General features: G+C 40.3%; 10 non-coding genes across 10 annotated transcripts; 5 read left to right on the top strand and 5 right to left on the bottom strand.

Annotated features, from left to right (window-relative positions):
- Positions 1-3,371: 3,371 nt before the first annotated feature.
- On the bottom strand, positions 3,372-3,481 carry TRNAL-CAA. Its single transcript has 2 exons — positions 3,444-3,481; positions 3,372-3,417 (listed from the first exon to the last, which is right to left on the bottom strand). It is a non-coding gene; the product is annotated as a tRNA-Leu (tRNA).
- Positions 3,482-9,401: 5,920 nt separating this feature from the next.
- TRNAR-UCG lies at positions 9,402-9,474 on the top strand. The gene has a single exon. It is a non-coding gene; the product is annotated as a tRNA-Arg (tRNA).
- A 683-nt stretch (positions 9,475-10,157) lies between these two features.
- Positions 10,158-10,267, bottom strand: TRNAL-CAA. The gene is made up of 2 exons: positions 10,230-10,267; positions 10,158-10,203 (listed from the first exon to the last, which is right to left on the bottom strand). It is a non-coding gene; the product is annotated as a tRNA-Leu (tRNA).
- Positions 10,268-10,510: 243 nt separating this feature from the next.
- On the top strand, positions 10,511-10,583 carry TRNAR-UCG. The gene has a single exon. It is a non-coding gene; the product is annotated as a tRNA-Arg (tRNA).
- A 683-nt stretch (positions 10,584-11,266) lies between these two features.
- TRNAL-CAA lies at positions 11,267-11,376 on the bottom strand. The gene is made up of 2 exons: positions 11,339-11,376; positions 11,267-11,312 (listed from the first exon to the last, which is right to left on the bottom strand). It is a non-coding gene; the product is annotated as a tRNA-Leu (tRNA).
- A 243-nt stretch (positions 11,377-11,619) lies between these two features.
- On the top strand, positions 11,620-11,692 carry TRNAR-UCG. Its single transcript has one exon. It is a non-coding gene; the product is annotated as a tRNA-Arg (tRNA).
- A 683-nt stretch (positions 11,693-12,375) lies between these two features.
- Positions 12,376-12,485, bottom strand: TRNAL-CAA. The gene is made up of 2 exons: positions 12,448-12,485; positions 12,376-12,421 (listed from the first exon to the last, which is right to left on the bottom strand). It is a non-coding gene; the product is annotated as a tRNA-Leu (tRNA).
- A 243-nt stretch (positions 12,486-12,728) lies between these two features.
- TRNAQ-UUG lies at positions 12,729-12,801 on the top strand. The gene has a single exon. It is a non-coding gene; the product is annotated as a tRNA-Gln (tRNA).
- A 682-nt stretch (positions 12,802-13,483) lies between these two features.
- TRNAL-CAA lies at positions 13,484-13,590 on the bottom strand. Its single transcript has 2 exons — positions 13,553-13,590; positions 13,484-13,529 (listed from the first exon to the last, which is right to left on the bottom strand). It is a non-coding gene; the product is annotated as a tRNA-Leu (tRNA).
- A 243-nt stretch (positions 13,591-13,833) lies between these two features.
- TRNAR-UCG lies at positions 13,834-13,906 on the top strand. Its single transcript has one exon. It is a non-coding gene; the product is annotated as a tRNA-Arg (tRNA).
- Positions 13,907-19,386: the final 5,480 nt, after the last annotated feature.

Genomic DNA, 19,386 nt, shown 5'->3' on the forward strand with positions numbered 1-19,386 from the left:
GAACTCACTCATTTGGTACTCTCTACAACCCTCACTTAGACCTGAGCTACTGGGCCCTATGTCTTTTACATGTAACATATGGTCGAGATGTAACAGACTGTTTTCACTTGCATCGGAAAAATCTTCTATGGTCTCCTTTCTGTATAACCCACTATTTAAGTTGGGAATGAGCACAGCTTTTCTTAAAACATGGTTTCCCAGGAAGTTGTTCAGATTTGCGGATGTTGTAGACTATAGGACTCTGGGCTTTTTCTCATTTGACGAGGTACGATCCTTGCATCAATTGCCGGAGTCCTCTGGGTATCAATATCTGCAGATTTGCCATTTTTTTTCGGACCTCTTTCACTCAACGAAGGTGTCAACCCCCACGCCGTTTGAGAAACTTTGTAAATTGACTGTTACAACGAAGGGTCTCATTTCAGACATTTATCTTATCCTATCATCCTCCTCTGTCACTCACTCCTACATGTCTAAATGGGAAGTAATTCTAGGCCATCCTATAACGTATGCAGAATGGAAACAGATATGGGAACGAGCAGCGAAGTCGTCCTCATGTATCACATATAGGGAAAACACATATAAAGTGCTTATGTTTTGGTATCATACCCCACAGCTATTAAAACACTTTAGCCAAGATATCTCTGATAGATGTTGGAGGTGTATGATAGGTGAGGGGACCCACCTTCACATTTTCTGGGAATGTCCTGTGATTGTGCCCTTTTGGAGAATGGTGGGGTCTGTCTTTTTTCAACTCCTCGCAATTCGTTTTCCTTTTACACCTTTTTTTTACTTATTGAATATGCCAAAAATGTCATTAAAAAAACAATTCCTCCTACTAGTCCTTCAGGTGTTAACGGCGGCCAGACGCCTAATTGCGAGGTTTTGGTTGAGGACAGACGCGCCTACCCGAATGGACCTTATACATAGTGTAAGAGAAGTTAGGAAAATGGAATACTTAACTGCATGTATTACTAACTCAGTCGATAGATTTACAAAGATCTGGCAAACATGGGATGACGCTTTTGATCACTTACAATAAAAGACCTTTGATTACCAGTTAGATTATTATTTTTCCCCCTTCCTCTAATTTCCCCCATGTGTCGTGTCATTGTAATTGTCTTATGTCCTTTTGTGGTTTCAGCCCTTAGTGCGTTTATTGGCCTCAGATGCAAAATGTATGTTTTGTATACTAATGTACATTTGTTGGTATTGACGTTATGCAACATAGTAATGTACCTGTATTGCCTCTTACGATTGTGCAATGAGACAATGTACCTGTACTATTTTTTCATTGATAAAAAAATCAATAAAATAAACAATTTTTAAAAAAAAAAACATTGTATGAATTAAACTGTCACCTTATCCCGTAGTTTTAAAAATGGGGTCACTTTATGGGAGTTTCTATTGTGGGGGACTTGTGATGGGACATGGTGTCTAAAAACCAGTCCAGCAAAATCTGCCTTCCAAAATCCATACAACTCTCCTTTTTTTCTGTGCCCTTCTGCGTGTGTCCATACAGCAGTTTACCACCACATGTGGGGTGTTTCTGTAAATTGCAGAATCACGGTAATAGATATTGAGTTTTTACAATAAGCTGAGGTGGCTCACTCGTAATTAGCTATGGTCTGGTGCTGCAAGCTCAAATAAAGGGGAACACCCAACGCTCTGATAGTGGATAATAAATATAAGAAAGATGAGCGAGCACTCACGCATTTGGTCTCATATTGAAGTATGCAGAAAATGTATTTACCGGTATACAAGCACTATACATAAACACATAAAATCTCTAAAACATTAAAACAATCAGAAATAGCATATGGTAGCATTAAAGGTTTGCTGTTCAGATAATTGTATTGGCGCAGCCTATATTGAATATGCCACCATTTCAGATTTGCAATTAGAACTGCATACAGGAATTTCCTCTGTAGCTATATCCACGGATAGAGGGTAAAATGTCACTTCAGGCGCGCACGTTGCACTCGTTATAAAATCGCAATAAACTCCTATATTATTCAGTGAGTTCATATATCACTGTGCCTGGAGTCTTTCTTTAAATTTCCATTTGCCAATATATAAGCAGGATCTTTATCGGTATTTGGCTTACCTCCTTCTCAACGTATAGTCCTGATGTCTCCCGATCGCTTGGTGGGGAGCTCCGAGTGTTTGTCGGCGTGTCTCGTTGCTATCCTCGAACCAAGCAAGTTAAAATCTCGCGGGAGTAGCTCAAAAGATCGCGGGAGCTCACACGCTCTGTACCGCGAATATCTTTGAGTCCTAGAATCGGAAGAAGGTTTTTTTTTTTTTTTTACGGTGTTCACCCGAGGGGTTAGGTCATGTGATATTTTTATAGAGCTGTTTTTTACGGACGCGGCAATACCAAATATGTATATTTAATTTTATTTTTTCTATTTAAAAAAAAATATATATATTCCTTACTTGGGGACTTTTTTTTTTTACATGTGAAACTTTTTTTTATTTTATTTTTTCAACCCTTTATTTTTTTTATTTTATTTTACACTTTTCGTCCCCCATAAGGTCATACAAGACCTCTGGGGGACATTTACTTCACTTTTTTTTATTTTTTTTCACTGTTGATTTCTCCTGTAACTGGGGCTGACATAGTAGCCCCAGTTACAGAAGAAATGCACCCCTAGAGAGGCTGTACAGCAGCAATCCAGCGCTGTACAGCCTCAAAGTAGGGCTGATCGAGGTCTCTGAGAAACCTCACACAGCCCCTGCACTCTCCGGTCGTGGCGGTCACTCTGTGAGCGCTGTGTCTGCAGCAATCCAGAAGGCAGGGACACCTGGGCACTGTCCCTGCCTCCTCTCTGGGTTGCCCTGCTGTCACTGACAGCGGGCAAAACGATCAGCAGCTGCATGATTAGCGTGCAGCTGCTATTTCTGAAAGGACATTTTAAAATGTGCTTTCAGAAATAGAGGTCCACCCATAGGACGTTTATATCCTATGGGCGGATGGAAAGTGGTTAAGAAACATTGTCATTGTAAGAAGATGGAGAATGTGTATATTTAGTGATCTGTGATGAATTGAAATCAAGAGACTGTTTTGCTAGGGTTCCTAAATTTTACTCCTAATTGTACATTTCTAGACCTCGTGGTCTAATGTATTTGGCAAAAACCTTCGGGTCAGACGATTGAGGGTTTGAGCTGTTTGGTAGTTTTCACAGTGCGTGGCTTTAATGTTCTTGCCTTCTTTTAATGTTGACAGAAATTTTTAACCATGAAACGCTAATTTGTTATATTATTTAGGTAGCTAAAGCCAAAAACTTGCCGTCAAGGGTGTGTTTTAAACCCAAATCTCATTTTACCAAGCAGGACACCCATCTAAGGAGAAAGGAAAAATAGAAGCACACTGTCAGAAGTGGGATTTGAACCCACACCTCCATTTGGAGACCAGAACACCCCATACACGGAAGAGATTAACTCTTGAGTCTGGTGCCTTAGACCACTCGGCCATCCTGACAAACTCTGCAGCACCTTCAAGAGAGTTTAAAAAAAAATCGGAAAGCAAATCTACAACGTCACATTTTTAAAAAAATTTAAATTTCATTTAAGAAACATTGTTCTGTGATTAAACAATAGAGAATGTGTATAATTGGTAATATTTGACTGATTCATTGAAATAATTTTCTCCTTTGACTTTAGTTTAATGTAAATCGGTTGATTTCTGGGATCTTTTCATTTTCAGCCATGGTTCCTGCCTTTTGACAGCGTGGCCTAATGGATAAGGCGTCTGACTTCGGATCAGAAGATTGAGGTTTCGAGTCCCTTCGTGGTCGCGTATAAAGCGTTTGTCCAGGTTTCGAGAAGCGTGGTTGTTTTTGTTTTTCCAGATACAATTGACAGCTTCTAAGAGAGAAAGCACTCTGTCAGAAAGGGGATTTGAATCAACACCTTCATTTGGAGACCAGAACGCCACAGATCCTGGATGAATTTAAATTTTTGAGCCTGGGACCTCAGCGTACTTGTCCACCCTAACAAAGCATTTAGATGTTGCCTGAGGGTTTGACTTTTTGGGAAAGCAAATCTACAAAATCCCTATTCAAAATGTTTCAATTTTACTTAATCGAGGCTTGCTCTACTAAGTGGCTTCTTATTAAGTGGAGTTAAAAAACAAGGAGTTCTAGAGCTGTGTGTGGTTTTGTGGGAGTGATTGCAGGTGGCTGAGTGTGGATTGCAGCAGAGATCATTGCAAGTTAAGTGTTTGTATTCTAGTACTGCTATTTAAAATCCCTTTTTTTTTTTTTTTTCTCTGCTTAATTAAGGCGAGTGCCCAGGTGCTATAAATTGACCCACTTACACTCTTCAGAGCCTGCTCTTCCTGAGGCTTGCTCTACTAAGTGGCTTCTTATTAAGTGCAGTTAAAAAACAAGGAGTTTAAGAAAAGGAGTTTGGAGACTAAGGTTGGATATAATTTCCTGTGTGTTGTTGGCTTAATTTTACGTGGTCCTTCGACTACAGCAGACAGGGTCTAAATCTAATTCATTTAAACTGTTTTACTTTTTTACTGTAGGAATCCCCATTTAGTATGTGTTGCACAATTTACAACGCAGTCCAGTGCACATCTTGCATGATGTATGCAGTCCTGGAACAGGAGTTCAAGGGTGTATATCTTTGTTCTAGATGTGAGCAAATTACCCGTTTGGAATCGCAGATCGAGTCTCTAAATGGGCAAGTTGCAACACTGAGAGGCATTGATAATTTGCAAAAGAGTTTGCTTCTCACCGAGCAAGCACTCTTTGGGGTAGATGAGGGGGAGGGTGACAGAGAGGAGGCTGAGGAAAGTGAGGTAGCTAGCTGGGTAAAAGTTAGAAAGCGGGGTAGAGGGAAGAGTGCCAGGGAGGCTAGCCCTGATCTGACACACCCCAACAAGTTTGCACGTTTGTCAGATGAGGGGGATGTCAGTCCGGGGACGGCACTGCTGCAGCCAGACACTTCCTCTGCCAGTCAGGGGAATGTCAGCTCCAGTAAGCAGGGAACCAGGAGAGCAGGGCAGGCCAGACAGGTGCTGGTAGTGGGAGACTCCATTATTAGGGGAACAGATAGGGAAATCTGTCACAAAGACCGTGATCGCCGAACAGTGTGCTGTCTTCCTGGCGCTAGAGTTCGACACATCGCGGATCGGGTTGACAGATTACTGGGAGGGGCTGGAGACGATCCAGCGGTCATGGTCCATATCGGAACCAATGACAAAGTTAGAGGTAGGTGGAGAGTCCTTAAAAATGATTTCAGGGATTTAGGTCAAAAGCTGAGGGCAAGGACCTCAAAGGTAGTATTTTCCGAAATACTGCCTGTACCACGAGCCACACAAGAAAGGCAATGGGAGATTAGGGAGATTAACAAGTGGCTCAAGAACTGGTGTAGGAAGGAGGGGTTTGGGTTCCTGGAGAACTGGGCCGACTTCTCTGTCGGCTACAAGCTCTATCTTAGGGACGGGCTGCACCTCAATGGGGAAGGGGCAGCTGTGCTGGGGAGAAAGATGGCTAGAAGGTTGGAGGAGTGTTTAAACTAGGGACTGGGGGGGAGGGTAATTGCGTTATAGGAGGGGAAGATATTGCAGATAGAGACCGGGGGCAAGGTAGTGGGACTGGGGGAGGAATGGAAGGAGGGACTAGAACAGTTCAGAAGGAAAGGTGTAGGGTAAAAAATATACATAAACCTCTCAAATGTATGTATACTAATGCCAGAAGCCTGACTAATAAAACTGGTGAACTGGAGTTAGTGATGTGTGAGGAGGACTATGACATAGTGGGAATAACTGAGACATGGCTGGATGATAGCTATGACTGGGCAGTTAATGTACAAGGTTACAGTCTGTTTAGAAAGGATCGTCAAAACCGGAGAGGGGGAGGGGTCTGCCTTTATATAAAGTCCTGTCTAAAGCCCACAGTCCGAGAAGATATAAGTGAGGGACATGAACATGTAGAGTCACTGTGGGTAGAGATACATGGAGCTAAAAACAACAATAAATTACTAATAGGAGTTTACTATAAACCACCTAATATTCCAGAGTCCACAGAAAATCTACTACTAAACCAGATAGACGAGGCGGCAAATCATAATGAGGTGGTTATTATGGGGGACTTCAACTACCCAGATATAGACTGGGAAACTGAAACTTGTATATCTCATAAGGGAAACAGGTTCTTGGCAATAACCAAAGACAATTACCTCTCCCAACTGGTTCAGGACCCGACTAGAGGGACGGCCATACTAGACTTAGTATTAACCAATAGACCTGACAGAACAACAGACGTGCAGGTTGGGGGACACCTGGGAAATAGTGACCATAAAGTAATAACCTTCCAATTATCATTCAAAAGAGCGTTTCTACAGGGAGGAACAAAAATACCAAACTTCAAAAAAGCTAAATTTAGCCAACTAAGAGAGGCCATAGGCCAAACTAACTGGGACAAAGTCCTCACAAATACAGACACAAAATGGGATATCTTTAAAAACATCCTAAAATCTCATTGTGAGAGGTACATACCGTATGGGAATAAAAGGTTAAGGAACAAAAAGAAACCAATGTGGATAAATAGAACTGTAAAGAAAGCAATAAATGACAAAAAGAAAGCATATAAAACACTAAAACAGGAGGGTAGCACGAAAGCACTGAAAAACTATAAGGAAAAAAATAGAACATGTAAAAAACAAATAAAAGCGGCCAAACTAGAGACCGAGAGATTAATTGCCAAAGAGAGTAAAACTAACCCTAAAATGTTCTTCAATTATATAAATGTTAAAAAGTATAAATCTGAAGGTGTCCGCCCTTTAAAGAGTAATGAGGGGGGAGTCGCAGAGAGCGACGAGGAGAAAGCAAAGCTGTTAAATATTTTTTTCTCCAATGTATTCACTGAGGAAAATAAATTGTCAGATGACATGCAGAATGCAAAAATAAATTCCCCATTAAAAGTGTCCTGTCTGACCCAGGAAGAAGTACATCAGCGACTTAAAAAGATTAAAATAGACAAATCGCCAGGACCGGATGACATACACCCCCGTATCCTAAAGGAATTAAGTAATGTCATAGCCAGACCCTTATTTCTGATATTTGCAGACTCTATACTGACAGGGAATGTCCCACAGGATTGGCGCGTGGCATATGTGGTGCCAATATTCAAAAAGGGGCCAAAAACAGAGCCTGGAAACTATAGGCCGGTAAGTTTAACATCTGTTGTGGGTAAACTGTTTGAAGGTTTTCTGAGAGATGCTATATTAGAGCATCTCAACGGAAATAAGCAAATAACGCCATATCAGCATGGCTTCGTGAGGGATCGGTCATGTCAGACTAATTTAATCAGTTTCTATGAGGAGGTAAGTTCTAGACTTGACAGCGGCGAATCAATGGATGTCGTATATCTGGACTTCTCCAAAGCATTTGACACTGTACCACATAAAAGGTTAGTATATAAAATGAGAATGCTCGGACTGGGAGAAAACATCTGTGTGTGGGTAAGTAACTGGCTGAGTGATAGAAAACAGAGGGTGGTTATTAACGGTACACACTCAGATTGGGTCACTGTCACTAGTGGAGTACCTCAGGGGTCAGTATTGGGCCCTATTCTCTTTAATATATTTATTAATGATCTTGTAGAAGGCTTGCATAGTAAAGTATCAATTTTCGCAGATGACACTAAACTGTGTAAAGTAATTTACACTGAAGAGGACAGTATACTACTACAGAGGGATCTGGATAGATTGGAGGCTTGGGCAGATAAGTGGCAGATGAGGTTTAACACTGATAAATGTAAAGTTATGCACATGGGAAGGAAAAATGCAAGTCACCCGTACATACTAAATGGTAAAACACTCGGTAACACTGACATGGAAAAGGATCTAGGAATTTTAATAAACAGCAAACTAAGCAGCAAAAACCAGTGTCAGGCAGCTGCTGCCAAGGCCAACAAGATAATGGGTTGCATCAGAAGGGGCATAGATTCCCGTGATATGAACATAGTCCTACCACTTTACAAATCGCTAGTCAGACCACACATGGAGTACTGTGTACAGTTCTGGGCTCCTGTAAACAAGGCAGACATAGCAGAGCTGGAGAAGGTTCAGAGGAGGGCAACTAAAGTAATAACTGGAATGGGGCAACTACAGTACCCTGAAAGATTATCAAAATTAGGGTTATTCACTTTAGAAAAAAGACGACTGAGGGGAGATCTAATTAATATGTATAAATATATCAGGGGTCAGTACAGAGATCTATCCCATCAGCTATTTATCCCCAGGACTGTGACTGTGACGAGGGGACATCCTCTGCGTCTGGAGGAAAGAAGGTTTGTACACAAACATAGAAAAGGATTCTTTACGGTAAGAGCAGTGAGACTATGGAACTCTCTGCCTGAGGAGGTGGTGATGGTGAGTACAATAAAGGAATTTAAGAGGGGCCTGGATATATTTCTGGAGCGTAATAATATTACAGGCTATAGCTACTAGAGAGGGGTCGTTAATCCAGGGAGTTATTCTGACTGCATGATTGGAGTCGGGAAGGAATTTTTTATTCCCCTAAAGTGGAGAAAATTGGCTTCTACCTCACAGGGTTTTTGCCTTCCCCTGGATCAACTTGCTGGATAACAGGCCGAACTGGATGGACAAATGTCTTTTTTCGGCCTTATGTACTATGTTACTATGTTACTATGTTACTATGTATTGTAAGAAGATGGAGAATGTGTATATTTAGTGATCTGTGATGAATTGAAATCAAAAGATTGTTTTGCTAGGGTTCCTAAATTTTACTCCTAATTGTACATTTCTAGACCTCGTGGTCTAATGTATTTGGCAAAAACCTTTGGGTCAGACGATTGAGGGTTTAAGCTGTTTGGTAGTTTTCACAGTGCGTGGCTTTAATGTTCTTGACTTCTTTTAAAGTTGACAGAAATTTTTAACCATGAAACGCCAATTTGTTATATTATTTAGGTAGCTAAAGCCAAAAACTTGCTGTCAAGGGTGTGTTTTAAACCCAAATCTCATTTTGCCAAGCAGGACACCCATCTAAGGAGAAAGGAAAAAAAGAAGCACACTGTCAGAAGTGAGATTTGAGCCCACGCCTCCATTTGGAGACCAGAACACCCCATACACGGAAGAGATTAACTCTTGAGTCTGGCACCTTAGACCACTCGGCCACCCTGACAAACTCCACAGCACCTTCAAGAGCGTTTAAAAAAAGAATCGGGAAGCAAATCTACAAAGTCACATTTTCAAAAAATTTTACATTTCATTTAAGAAACATTGTTCTGTGATTAAACAATAGAGAATGTGTATAATTGGTAATATTTGACTGATTCATTGAAATAATTTTCTCCTTTGACTTTAGTTCAATGTAAATCGGTTGATTTCTGGGATCTTTTCATTTTTAGCCGTGGTTCCTGCCTTTTGACCGCGTGGCCTAATGGATAAGGCGTCTGACTTCGGATCAGAAGATTGAGGGTTTGAGTCCCTTTGTGGTCGCGATGATGCTTGCTTATAAAGCGGTAGTCCAGGATTCGAGAAGCGTGGTTGTTTTTGTTTTTCCAGATACAATTGACAGCTTCTAAGAGAGAAAGCACTTTGTCAGAAAGGGGATTTGAATCAACACCTTTATTTGGAGACTAGAATGCCACAGATATTGGATGAATTTAAATTTTTGAGCCTGGGATCTCAGTGTACTTGTCCACCCTGACAAAACGTTAAGATGTTGCCTGAGGGTTTGACATTTTTGGGAAAGAAAATCGACAAAATCCCTATTCAAAATGTTTAGATTTTACTTAAGAAACATTGTTATTGTAAGAAGATGGAGAATGTGTATATTTAGTGATCTGTGATGAATTGAAATCAAGGGACTGTTTTGCTAGGGTTCCTAAATTTTACTCCTAATTGTACATTTCTAGACCTCGTGGTCTAATGTATTTGGCAAAAACCTTCGGGTCAGACGATTGAGGGTTTGAGCTGTTTGGTAGTTTTCACAGTGCGTGGCTTTAATGTTCTTGCCTTCTTTTAAGGTTGACAGAAATTTTTAACCATGAAACGCCAATTTGTTATATTATTTAGGTAGCTAAAGCCAAAAACTTGCCGTCAAGGGTGTGTTTTAAACCCAAATCTCATTTTGCCAAGCAGGACACCCATCTAAGGAGAAAGGAAAAAAAGAAGCCCACTGTCAGAAGTGGGATTTGAACCCACGCCTCCATTTGGAGACCAGAACACCCCATACACGGAAAAGATTAACTCTTGAGTCTGGCGCCTTAGACCACTCGGCCATCCTGACAAACTCAACATCACCTTCAAGAGCGTTTAAAAAAAATTCGGAAAGCAAATCTACAACGTCACATTTTCGAAAAATTTTAAATTTCATTTAAGAAACATTGTTCTGTGATTAAACAATAGAGAATGTGTATAATTGGTAATATTTGACTGATTCATTGAAATAATTTTCTCCTTTGACTTTAGTTCAATGTAAATCGGTTGATTTCTGGGATCTTTTCATTTTTAGCCATGGATTCTGACTTTTGACCGCATGGCCTAATGGATAAGGCGTCTGACTTCGGATCAGAAGATTGAGGGTTCGAGTCCCTTCGTGGTCGCGATGATGCTTGCTTATAAAGCGGTTGTCCAGGATTCAAGAAGCATGCTTGTTTTTGTTTTTCCAGATACAATTGACAGCTTCTAAGAGAGAAAGCACTTTGTCAGAAAGGGGATTTGAATCAACACCTTCATTTGGAGACCAGAATGCCACAGATATTGGATGAATTTAAATTTTTGAGCCTGGGACCTCAGTGTACTTGTCCACCCTGACAAAGCGTTAAGATGTTGCCTGAGGGTTTGACATTTTTGGGAAAGAAAATCTACAAAATCCCTATTCAAAATGTTTAGATTTTACTTAAGAAACATTGTTATTGTAAGAAGATGGAGAATGTGTATATTTAGTGATCTGTGATGAATTGAAATCAAGGGACTGTTTTGCTAGGGTTCCTAAATTTTACTCCTAATTGTACATTTCTAGACCTCGTGGTCTAATGTATTTGGCAAAAACCTTCGGGTCAGACGATTGAGGGTTTGAGCTGTTTGGTAGTTTTCACAGTGCGTGGCTTTAATGTTCTTGCCTTCTTTTAAGGTTGACAGAAATTTTTAACCATGAAACGCCAATTTGTTATATTATTTAGGTAGCTAAAGCCAAAAACTTGCCATCAAAGGTGTGTTTTAAACCCAAATCTCATTTTGCCAAGCAGGAAACCCATCTAAGGAGAAAGGAAAAAAAGAAGCCCACTGTCAGAAGTGGGATTTGAACCCACGCCTCCATTTGGAGACCAGAACACCCCATACACGGAAGAGATTAACTCTTGAGTCTGGCGCCTTAGACCACTCGGCCATCCTGACAAACTCACCAGCACCTTCAAGAGTGTTTAAAAAAAATTCGGGAAGCAAATCTACAACGTCACATTTTCGAAAAATTTTAAATTTCATTTAAGAAACATTGTTCTGTGATTAAACAATAGAGAATGTGTATAATTGGTAATATTTGACTGATTCATTGAAATAATTTTCTCCTTTGACTTTAGTTCAATGTAAATCGGTTGATTTCTGGGATCTTTTCATTTTTAGCCATGGATTCTGCCTTTTGACCGCGTGGCCTAATGGATAAGGCGTCTGACTTCGGATCAGAAGATTGAGGGTTCGAGTCCCTTCGTGGTCGCGATGATGCTTGCTTATAAAGCGGTTGTCTAGGATTAGAGAAGCATGCTTGTTTTTGTTTTTCCAGATACAATTGACAGCTTCTAAGAGAGAAAGCACTTTGTCAGAAAGGGGATTTGAATCAACACCTTTATTTGGAGACCAGAATGCCACAGATATTGGATGAATTTAAATTTTTGAGCCTGGGACCTCAGTGTACTTGTCCACCCTGACAAAGCGTTAAGATGTTGCCTGAGGGTTTGACATTTTTGGGAAAGAAAATCTACAAAATCCCTATTCAAAATGTATAGATTTTACTTAAGAAACATTGTTATTGTAAGAAGATGGAGAATGTGTATATTTAGTGATCTGTGATGAATTGAAATCAAGGGACTGTTTTGCTAGGGTTCCTAAATTTTACTCCTAATTGTACATTTCTAGACCTCGTGGTCTAATGTATTTGGCAAAAACCTTCGGGTCAGACGATTGAGGGTTTGAGCTGTTTGGTAGTTTTCACAGTGCGTGGCTTTAATGTTCTTGCCTTCTTTTAAGGTTGACAGAATTTTTTAACCATGAAACGCCAATTTGTTATATTATTTGGGTAGCTAAATCCAAAAACTTGCCATCAAGGGTGTGTTTTAAACCCAAATCTCATTTTGCCAAGCAGGACACCCATCTAAGGAGAAAGGAAAAAAAGAAGCACACTGTCAGAAGTGGGATTTGAACCCACGCCTCCATTTGGAGACCAGAACACCCCATACACGGAAGAGATTAACTCTTGAGTCTGGCGCCTTAGACCACTGGGCCATCCTGACAAACTCAGCATCACCTTCAAGAGCGTTTAAAAAAAATTCGGAAAGCAAATCTACAACGTCACATTTTCGAAAAATTTTAAATTTCATTTAAGAAACATTGTTCTGTGATTAAACAATAGAGAATGTGTATAATTGGTAATATTTGACTGATTCATTGAAATAATTTTCTCCTTTGACTTTAGTTCAATGTAAATCGGTTGATTTCTGGGATCTTTTCATTTTTAGCCATGGATTCTGCCTTTTGACCGCGTGGCCTAATGGATAAGGCGTCTGACTTTGGATCAGAAGATTGAGGGTTCGAGTCCCTTCGTGGTCGCGATGATGCTTGCTTATAAAGCGGTTGTCCAGGATTCAAGAAGCGTGCTTGTTTTTGTTTTTCCAGATACAATTGACAGCTTTTAAGAGAGAAAGCACTTTGTCAGAAAGGGGATTTAAATCAACACCTTCATTTGGAGACCAGAATGCCACAGATATTGGATGAATTAAATTTTTGAGCCTGGGACCTCAGTGTACTTGTCCACCCTGACAAAGCGTTAAGATGTTGCCTGAGGGTTTGACATTTTTGGGAAAGAAAATCTACAAAATCCCTATTCAAAATGTTTAGATTTTACTTAAGAAACATTGTCATTGTAAGAAGATGGAGAATGTGTATATTTAGTGATCTGTGATGAATTGAAATCAAGGGACTGTTTTGCTAGGGTTCCTAAATTTTACTCCTAATTGTACATTTCTAGACCTCGTGGTCTAATGTATTTGGCAAAAACCTTCGGGTCAGACGATTGAGGGTTTGAGCTGTTTGGTAGTTTTCACAGTGCGTGGCTTTAATGTTCTTGCCTTCTTTTAAGGTTGACAGAAATTTTTAACCATGAAACGCCAATTTGTTATATTATTTAGGTAGCTAAAGCCAAAAACTTGCCATCAAGGGTGTGTTTTAAACCCAAATCTCATTTTGCCAAGCAGGACACCCATCTAAGGAGAAAGGAAAAAAAAAAGCACACTGTCAGAAGTGGGATTTGAACCCACGCCTCTATTTGGAGACCAGACCCCATACACGGAAGAGATTAACTCTTGAGTCTGGCGCCTTAGACCACTCGGCCATCCTGACAAACTCAGCAGCACCTTCAAGAGCGTTTAAAAAAAATTCGGGAAGCAAATCTACAACGTCACATTTTCGAAAAATTTTAAATTTCATTTAAGAAACATTGTTCTGTGATTAAACAATAGAGAATGTGTATAATTGGTAATATTTGACTGATTCATTGAAATAATTTTCTCCTTTGACTTTAGTTCAATGTAAATCGGTTGATTTCTGGGATCTTTTCATTTTTAGCCATGGATTCTGCCTTTTGACCGCGTGGCCTAATGGATAAGGCGTCTGACTTCGGATCAGAAGATTGAGGGTTCGAGTCCCTTCGTGGTCGCGATGATGCTTGCTTATAAAGCGGTTGTCCAGGATTCGAGAAGCGTGCTTGTTTTTGTTTTTCCAGATACAATTGACAGCTTCTAAGAGAGAAAGCACTTTGTCAGAAAGGGGATTTGAATCAACACCTTCATTTGGAGACCAGAACGCCACAGATCTTGGATGAATTTAAATTTTTGAGCCTGGGACCTCAGTGTACTTGTCCACCCTGACAAAGCGTTAAGATGTTGCCTGAGGGTTTGACATTTTTGGGAAAGAAAATCTACAAAATCCCTATTCAAAATGTTTAGATTTTACTTAAGAAACATTGTTATTGTAAGAAGATGGAGAATGTGTATATTTAGTGATCTGTGATGAATTGAAATCAAGAGACTGTTTTGCTAGGGTTCCTAAATTTTACTCCTAATTGTACATTTCTAGACCTCGTGGTCTAATGTATTTGGCAAAAACCTTCGGGTCAGACGATTGAGGGTTTGAGCTGTTTGGTAGTTTTCACAGTGCGTGGCTTTAATGTTCTTGCCTTCTTTTAACCACCTCAGCCCCCAGTGCTTAAACACCCTGAAAGACCAGGCCACTTTTTACACTTCTGACCTACACTACTTTCACCGTTTATTGCTCGGTCATGCAACTTACCACCCAAATGAATTTTACCTCCTTTTCTTCTCACTAATAGAGCATCATTTGGTGGTATTTCATTGCTGCTGACATTTTTACTTTTTTTGTTATTAATCGAAATTTAACGATTTTTTTGCAAAAAATGACATTTTTCACTTTCAGTTGTAAAATTTTGTAAAAAAAAACGACATCCATATATAAATTTTGCTCTAAATTTATTGTTCTACATGTCTTTGATAAAAAAAAAATGTTTGGGTAAAAAAAAAAATGTTTGGGTAAAAGTTATAGCGTTTACAAACTATGGTACAAAAATGTGAATTTTCCGCTTCTTTGAAGCAGCTCTGACTTTCTGAGCACCTGTCATGTTTCCTGAGGTTCTACAATGCCAGACAGTACAAACACCCCACAAATGACCCCATTTCGGAAAGTACACACCCTAAGGTATTCGCTGATGGGCATAGTGAGTTCATAGATTTTTTATTTTTGTCACAAGTTAGCGGAAAATGATGATTTTTTTTTTTTATTTTTTTTTCTTAAAAAGTCTCATATTCCACTAACTTGTGACAAAAAATAAAACGTTCTATGAACTCACTATGCCCATCAGCGAATACCTTGGGGTCTCTTCTTTCCAAAATGGGGTCACTTGTGGGGTAGTTATACTGCCCTGGCATTCTAGGGGCCCAAATGTGTGGTAAGGAGTTTGAAATCAAATTCAGTAAAAAATGACCTGTGAAATCCGAAAGGTGCTCTTTGGAATATGGGCCCCTTTGCCCACCTAGGCTGCAAAAAAGTGTCACACATCTGGTATCTCCGTACTCAGGAGAAGGTGGGAATGTGTTTTGGGGTGTCATTTTTACATATACCATGCTGGGTGAGAGAAATATCTTGGCAAAAGACAACCTTTCCCATTTTTTTTATACAAAGTTGGCATTTGACCAAGATATTTATCTCACCCAGCATGGGTATATGTAAAAAGACACCCCAAAACACATTCCCCAACTTCTCCTGAGTACGGAGATACCAGATGTGTGACACTTTTTTGCAGCCTAGGTGGGCAAAGGGGCCCATATTCCAAAGAGCACCTTTCGGATTTTACAGGTCATTTTTACAGAATTTGATTCAAACTCCTTACCACACATTTGGGCCCCTAGAATGCCAGGGCAGTATAACTACCCCACAAGTGACCCCATTTTGGAAAGAAGACACCCCAACGGTATTCCGTGACGGGCATGGTGAGTTCCTCGAATTTTTTATTTTTTGTCACAAGTTAGTGGAAAATGTGATTTTTCTTTTTATTTTTTTTTTCCATACAAAGTCTCATATTCCACTAACTTGTGACAAAAAATAAAACTTCCATGAACTCACTATGCACATCAGCGAATACCTTGGGGTCTCTTCTTTCCAAAATGGGGTCACTTGTGGGGTAGTTATACTGCCCTGGCATTCTAGGGGCCCAAATGTGTGGTAAGGAGTTTGAAATCAAATTCAGTAAAAAATGACCTGTGAAATCCGAAAGGTGCTCTTTGGAATGTGGGCCCCTTTGCCCACCTAGGCTGCAAAAAAGTGTCACACATCTGGTATCTCCGTACTCAGGAGAAGTTGAGGAATGTGTTTTGGGGTGTCTTTTTACATATACCCATGCTGGGTGAGATAAATATCTTGGTCAAATGCCAACTTTGTATAAAAAAAAGGGGGAAAGTTGTCTTTTGCCAAGATATTTCTCTCACCCAGCATGGGTATATGTAAAATGACACCCCAAAACACATTCCCCAACTTCTCCTGAGTACGGAGATACCAGATGTGTGACACTTTTTTGCAGCCTAGGTGGGCAAAGGGGCCCATATTCCAAAGAGCACCTTTCGGATTTCACAGGTCATTTTTTACAGAATTTGATTTCAAACTCCTTACTACACATTTGGGCCCCTAGAATGCCAGGGCAGTATAACTACCCCACAAGTGACCCCATTTTGGAAAGAAGACACCCCAAGGTATTCCGTGACGGGCATGGCGAGTTCCTCAAATTTTTTATTTTTTGTCACAAGTTAGTGGAAAATGATGATTTTTTTTTTTTTTTTTTCCATACAAAGTCTCATATTCCACTAACTTGTGACAAAAAATAAAAACTTCCATGAACTCACTATGCCCATCAGCGAATACCTTGGGGTCTCTTCTTTCCAAAATGGGGTCACTTGTGGGGTAGTTATACTGCCCTGGCATTCTAGGGGCCCAAATGTGTGGTAAGGAGTTTGAAATCAAATTCTGTAAAAAATGACCGTGAAATCCGAAAGGTGCTCTTTGGAATATGGGCCCCTTTGCCCACCTAGGCTGCAAAAAAGTGTCACACATCTGGTATCTCCGTACTCAGGAGAAGGTGGGGAATGTGTTTTGGGGTGTCATTTTACATATACCCATGCTGGGTGAGAGAAAATATCTTGGCAAACTACAACTTTTCCCATTTTTTTTATACAAAGTTGGCATTTGACCAAGATATTTATCTCACCCAGCATGGGTATATGTAAAAAGACACCCAAACACATTCCCCAACTTCTCCTGAGTACGGAGATACCAGATGTGTGACACTTTTTTGCAGCCTAGGTGGCAAAGGGGCCCATATTCCAAAGAGCACCTTTCGGATTTTACAGGTCATTTTTTACAGAATTTGATTTCAAACTCCTTACCACACATTTGGGCCCCTAGAATGCCAGGGCAGTATAACTACCCCACAAGTGACCCCATTTTGGAAAGAAGACACCCCAAGGTATTCCGTGAGGGGCATGGTGAGTTCCTCGAATTTTTTATTTTTTGTCACAAGTTAGTGGAAAATGATGATTTTTCTTTTTATTTTTTTTTTCCATACAAAGTCTCATATTCCACTAACTTGTGACAAAAAATAAAAACTTCCATGAACTCACTATGCACATCAGCGAATACCTTGGGGTCTCTTCTTTCCAAAATGGGGTCACTTGTGGGGTAGTTATACTGCCCTGGCATTCTAGGGGCCCAAATGTGTGGTAAGGAGTTTGAAATCAAATTCAGTAAAAATGACCTGTGAAATCCGAAAGGTGCTCTTTGGAATGTGGGCCCCTTTGCCCACCTAGGCTGCAAAAAAGTGTCACACATCTGGTATCTCCGTACTCAGGAGAAGTTGAGGAATGTGTTTTTGGGGTGTCTTTTTACATATACCCATGCTGGGTGAGATAAATATCTTGGTTCAAATGCCAACTTTGTATAAAAAATGGGGAAAGTTGTCTTTTGCCAAGATATTTCTCTCACCCAGCATGGGTATATGTAAAATGACACCCCAAAACACATTCCCCAACTTCTCCTGAGTACGGAGATACCAGATGTGTGACACTTTTTTGCAGCCTAGGTGGGCAAAGGGGCCCATATTCCAAAGAGCACCTTTCGGATTTCACAGGTCATTTTTTACAGAATTTGATTTCAAACTCCTTACTACACATTTGGGCCCCTAGATGCCAGGGCAGTATAACTACCCCACAAGTGACCCCATTTTGGAAAGAAGACACCCCAAGGTATTCCGTGACGGGCATGGCGAGTTCCTCGAATTTTTTATTTTTTGTCACAAGTTAGTGGAAAATGATGATTTTTTATTTTTTTTTTCCATACAAAGTCTCATATTCCACTAACTTGTGACAAAAAATAAAAACTTCCATGAACTCACTATGCCCATCAGCGAATACCTTGGGGTCTCTTCTTTCCAAAATGGGGTCACTTGTGGGGTAGTTATACTGCCCTGGCATTCTAGGGGCCCAAATGTGTGGTAAGGAGTTTGAAATCAAATTCAGTAAAAAATGACCTGTGAAATCCGAAAGGTGCTCTTTGGAATGTGGGCCCCTTTGCCCACCTAGGCTGCAAAAAAGTGTCACACATCTGGTATCTCCGTACTCAGGAGAAGTTGAGGAATGTGTTTTGGGGTGTCTTTTTACATATACCCATGCTGGGTGAGATAAATATCTTGGTCAAATGCCAACTTTGTATAAAAAAATGGGAAAAGTTGTCTTTTGCCAAGATATTTCTCTAACCCAGCATGGGTATATGTAAAATGACACCCCAAAACACATTCCCCACCTTCTCCTGAGTACGGAGATACCAGATGTGTGACACTTTTTTGCAGCCTAGGTGGGCAAAGGGGCCCATATTCCAAAGAGCACCTTTCGGATCACATGTCTCTGGGGTGGTATTTGATTAAATCATCACGTTTATGCATCAATTGTCATTTTTTGAATGCATTTACCGTCACCTCCCAGTCATTTTCAATACATTATGCACACTTTAGTCTAGTATGAACCTTGTATGGGTATCACCCGCTGGCACTATTATTTATATATAAAATCTTTTTGTGTCAGTCTTCAGACTAAGACTTATTACTGACTAAGACCCTATATGAGACATAAATTTATCCTTTATGCCTACCTGCTTTTACCTGTCTCTCTGTCTGTATCCCTATTCTCCAACTGTACTTATCCAACATAGGATAAATGGCCGCAAATATCTTTAAATTAGAACCGATTGTGGTTCATTATACTCAGCTATACTCTCGTTTGTCCGATCGATTGTATTTTGCTGAGTATTAAGAAGTAATTGACATCTGAACTGCTTCTCATCTCTTCTGCTGTTCTGTACAGCCTCCGCGACCTCGCGATATCTAATGCGAGCTCGCGCATGCGCAGGAGTGCGTTCCGTATCAGGCACTCTGTCTGCGCTCCAAGCCTCGTTTCCATTCCGCGATGTGCGCATGCGCTACGCTTACGTGCAGGCGAGTAAGCACGCTCATTGGCCCTCATTACCGACGGCAGTGGCGGGAATCAAGGTGTATTTAAACAAGGAGGATACACCAGGTTAGTT

The sequence above is a fragment of the Bufo bufo genome, chromosome 4 (genome assembly GCF_905171765.1).
Source record: "Bufo bufo chromosome 4, aBufBuf1.1, whole genome shotgun sequence".
NCBI classification, from domain to species: Eukaryota; Metazoa; Chordata; class Amphibia; order Anura; family Bufonidae; genus Bufo; species Bufo bufo.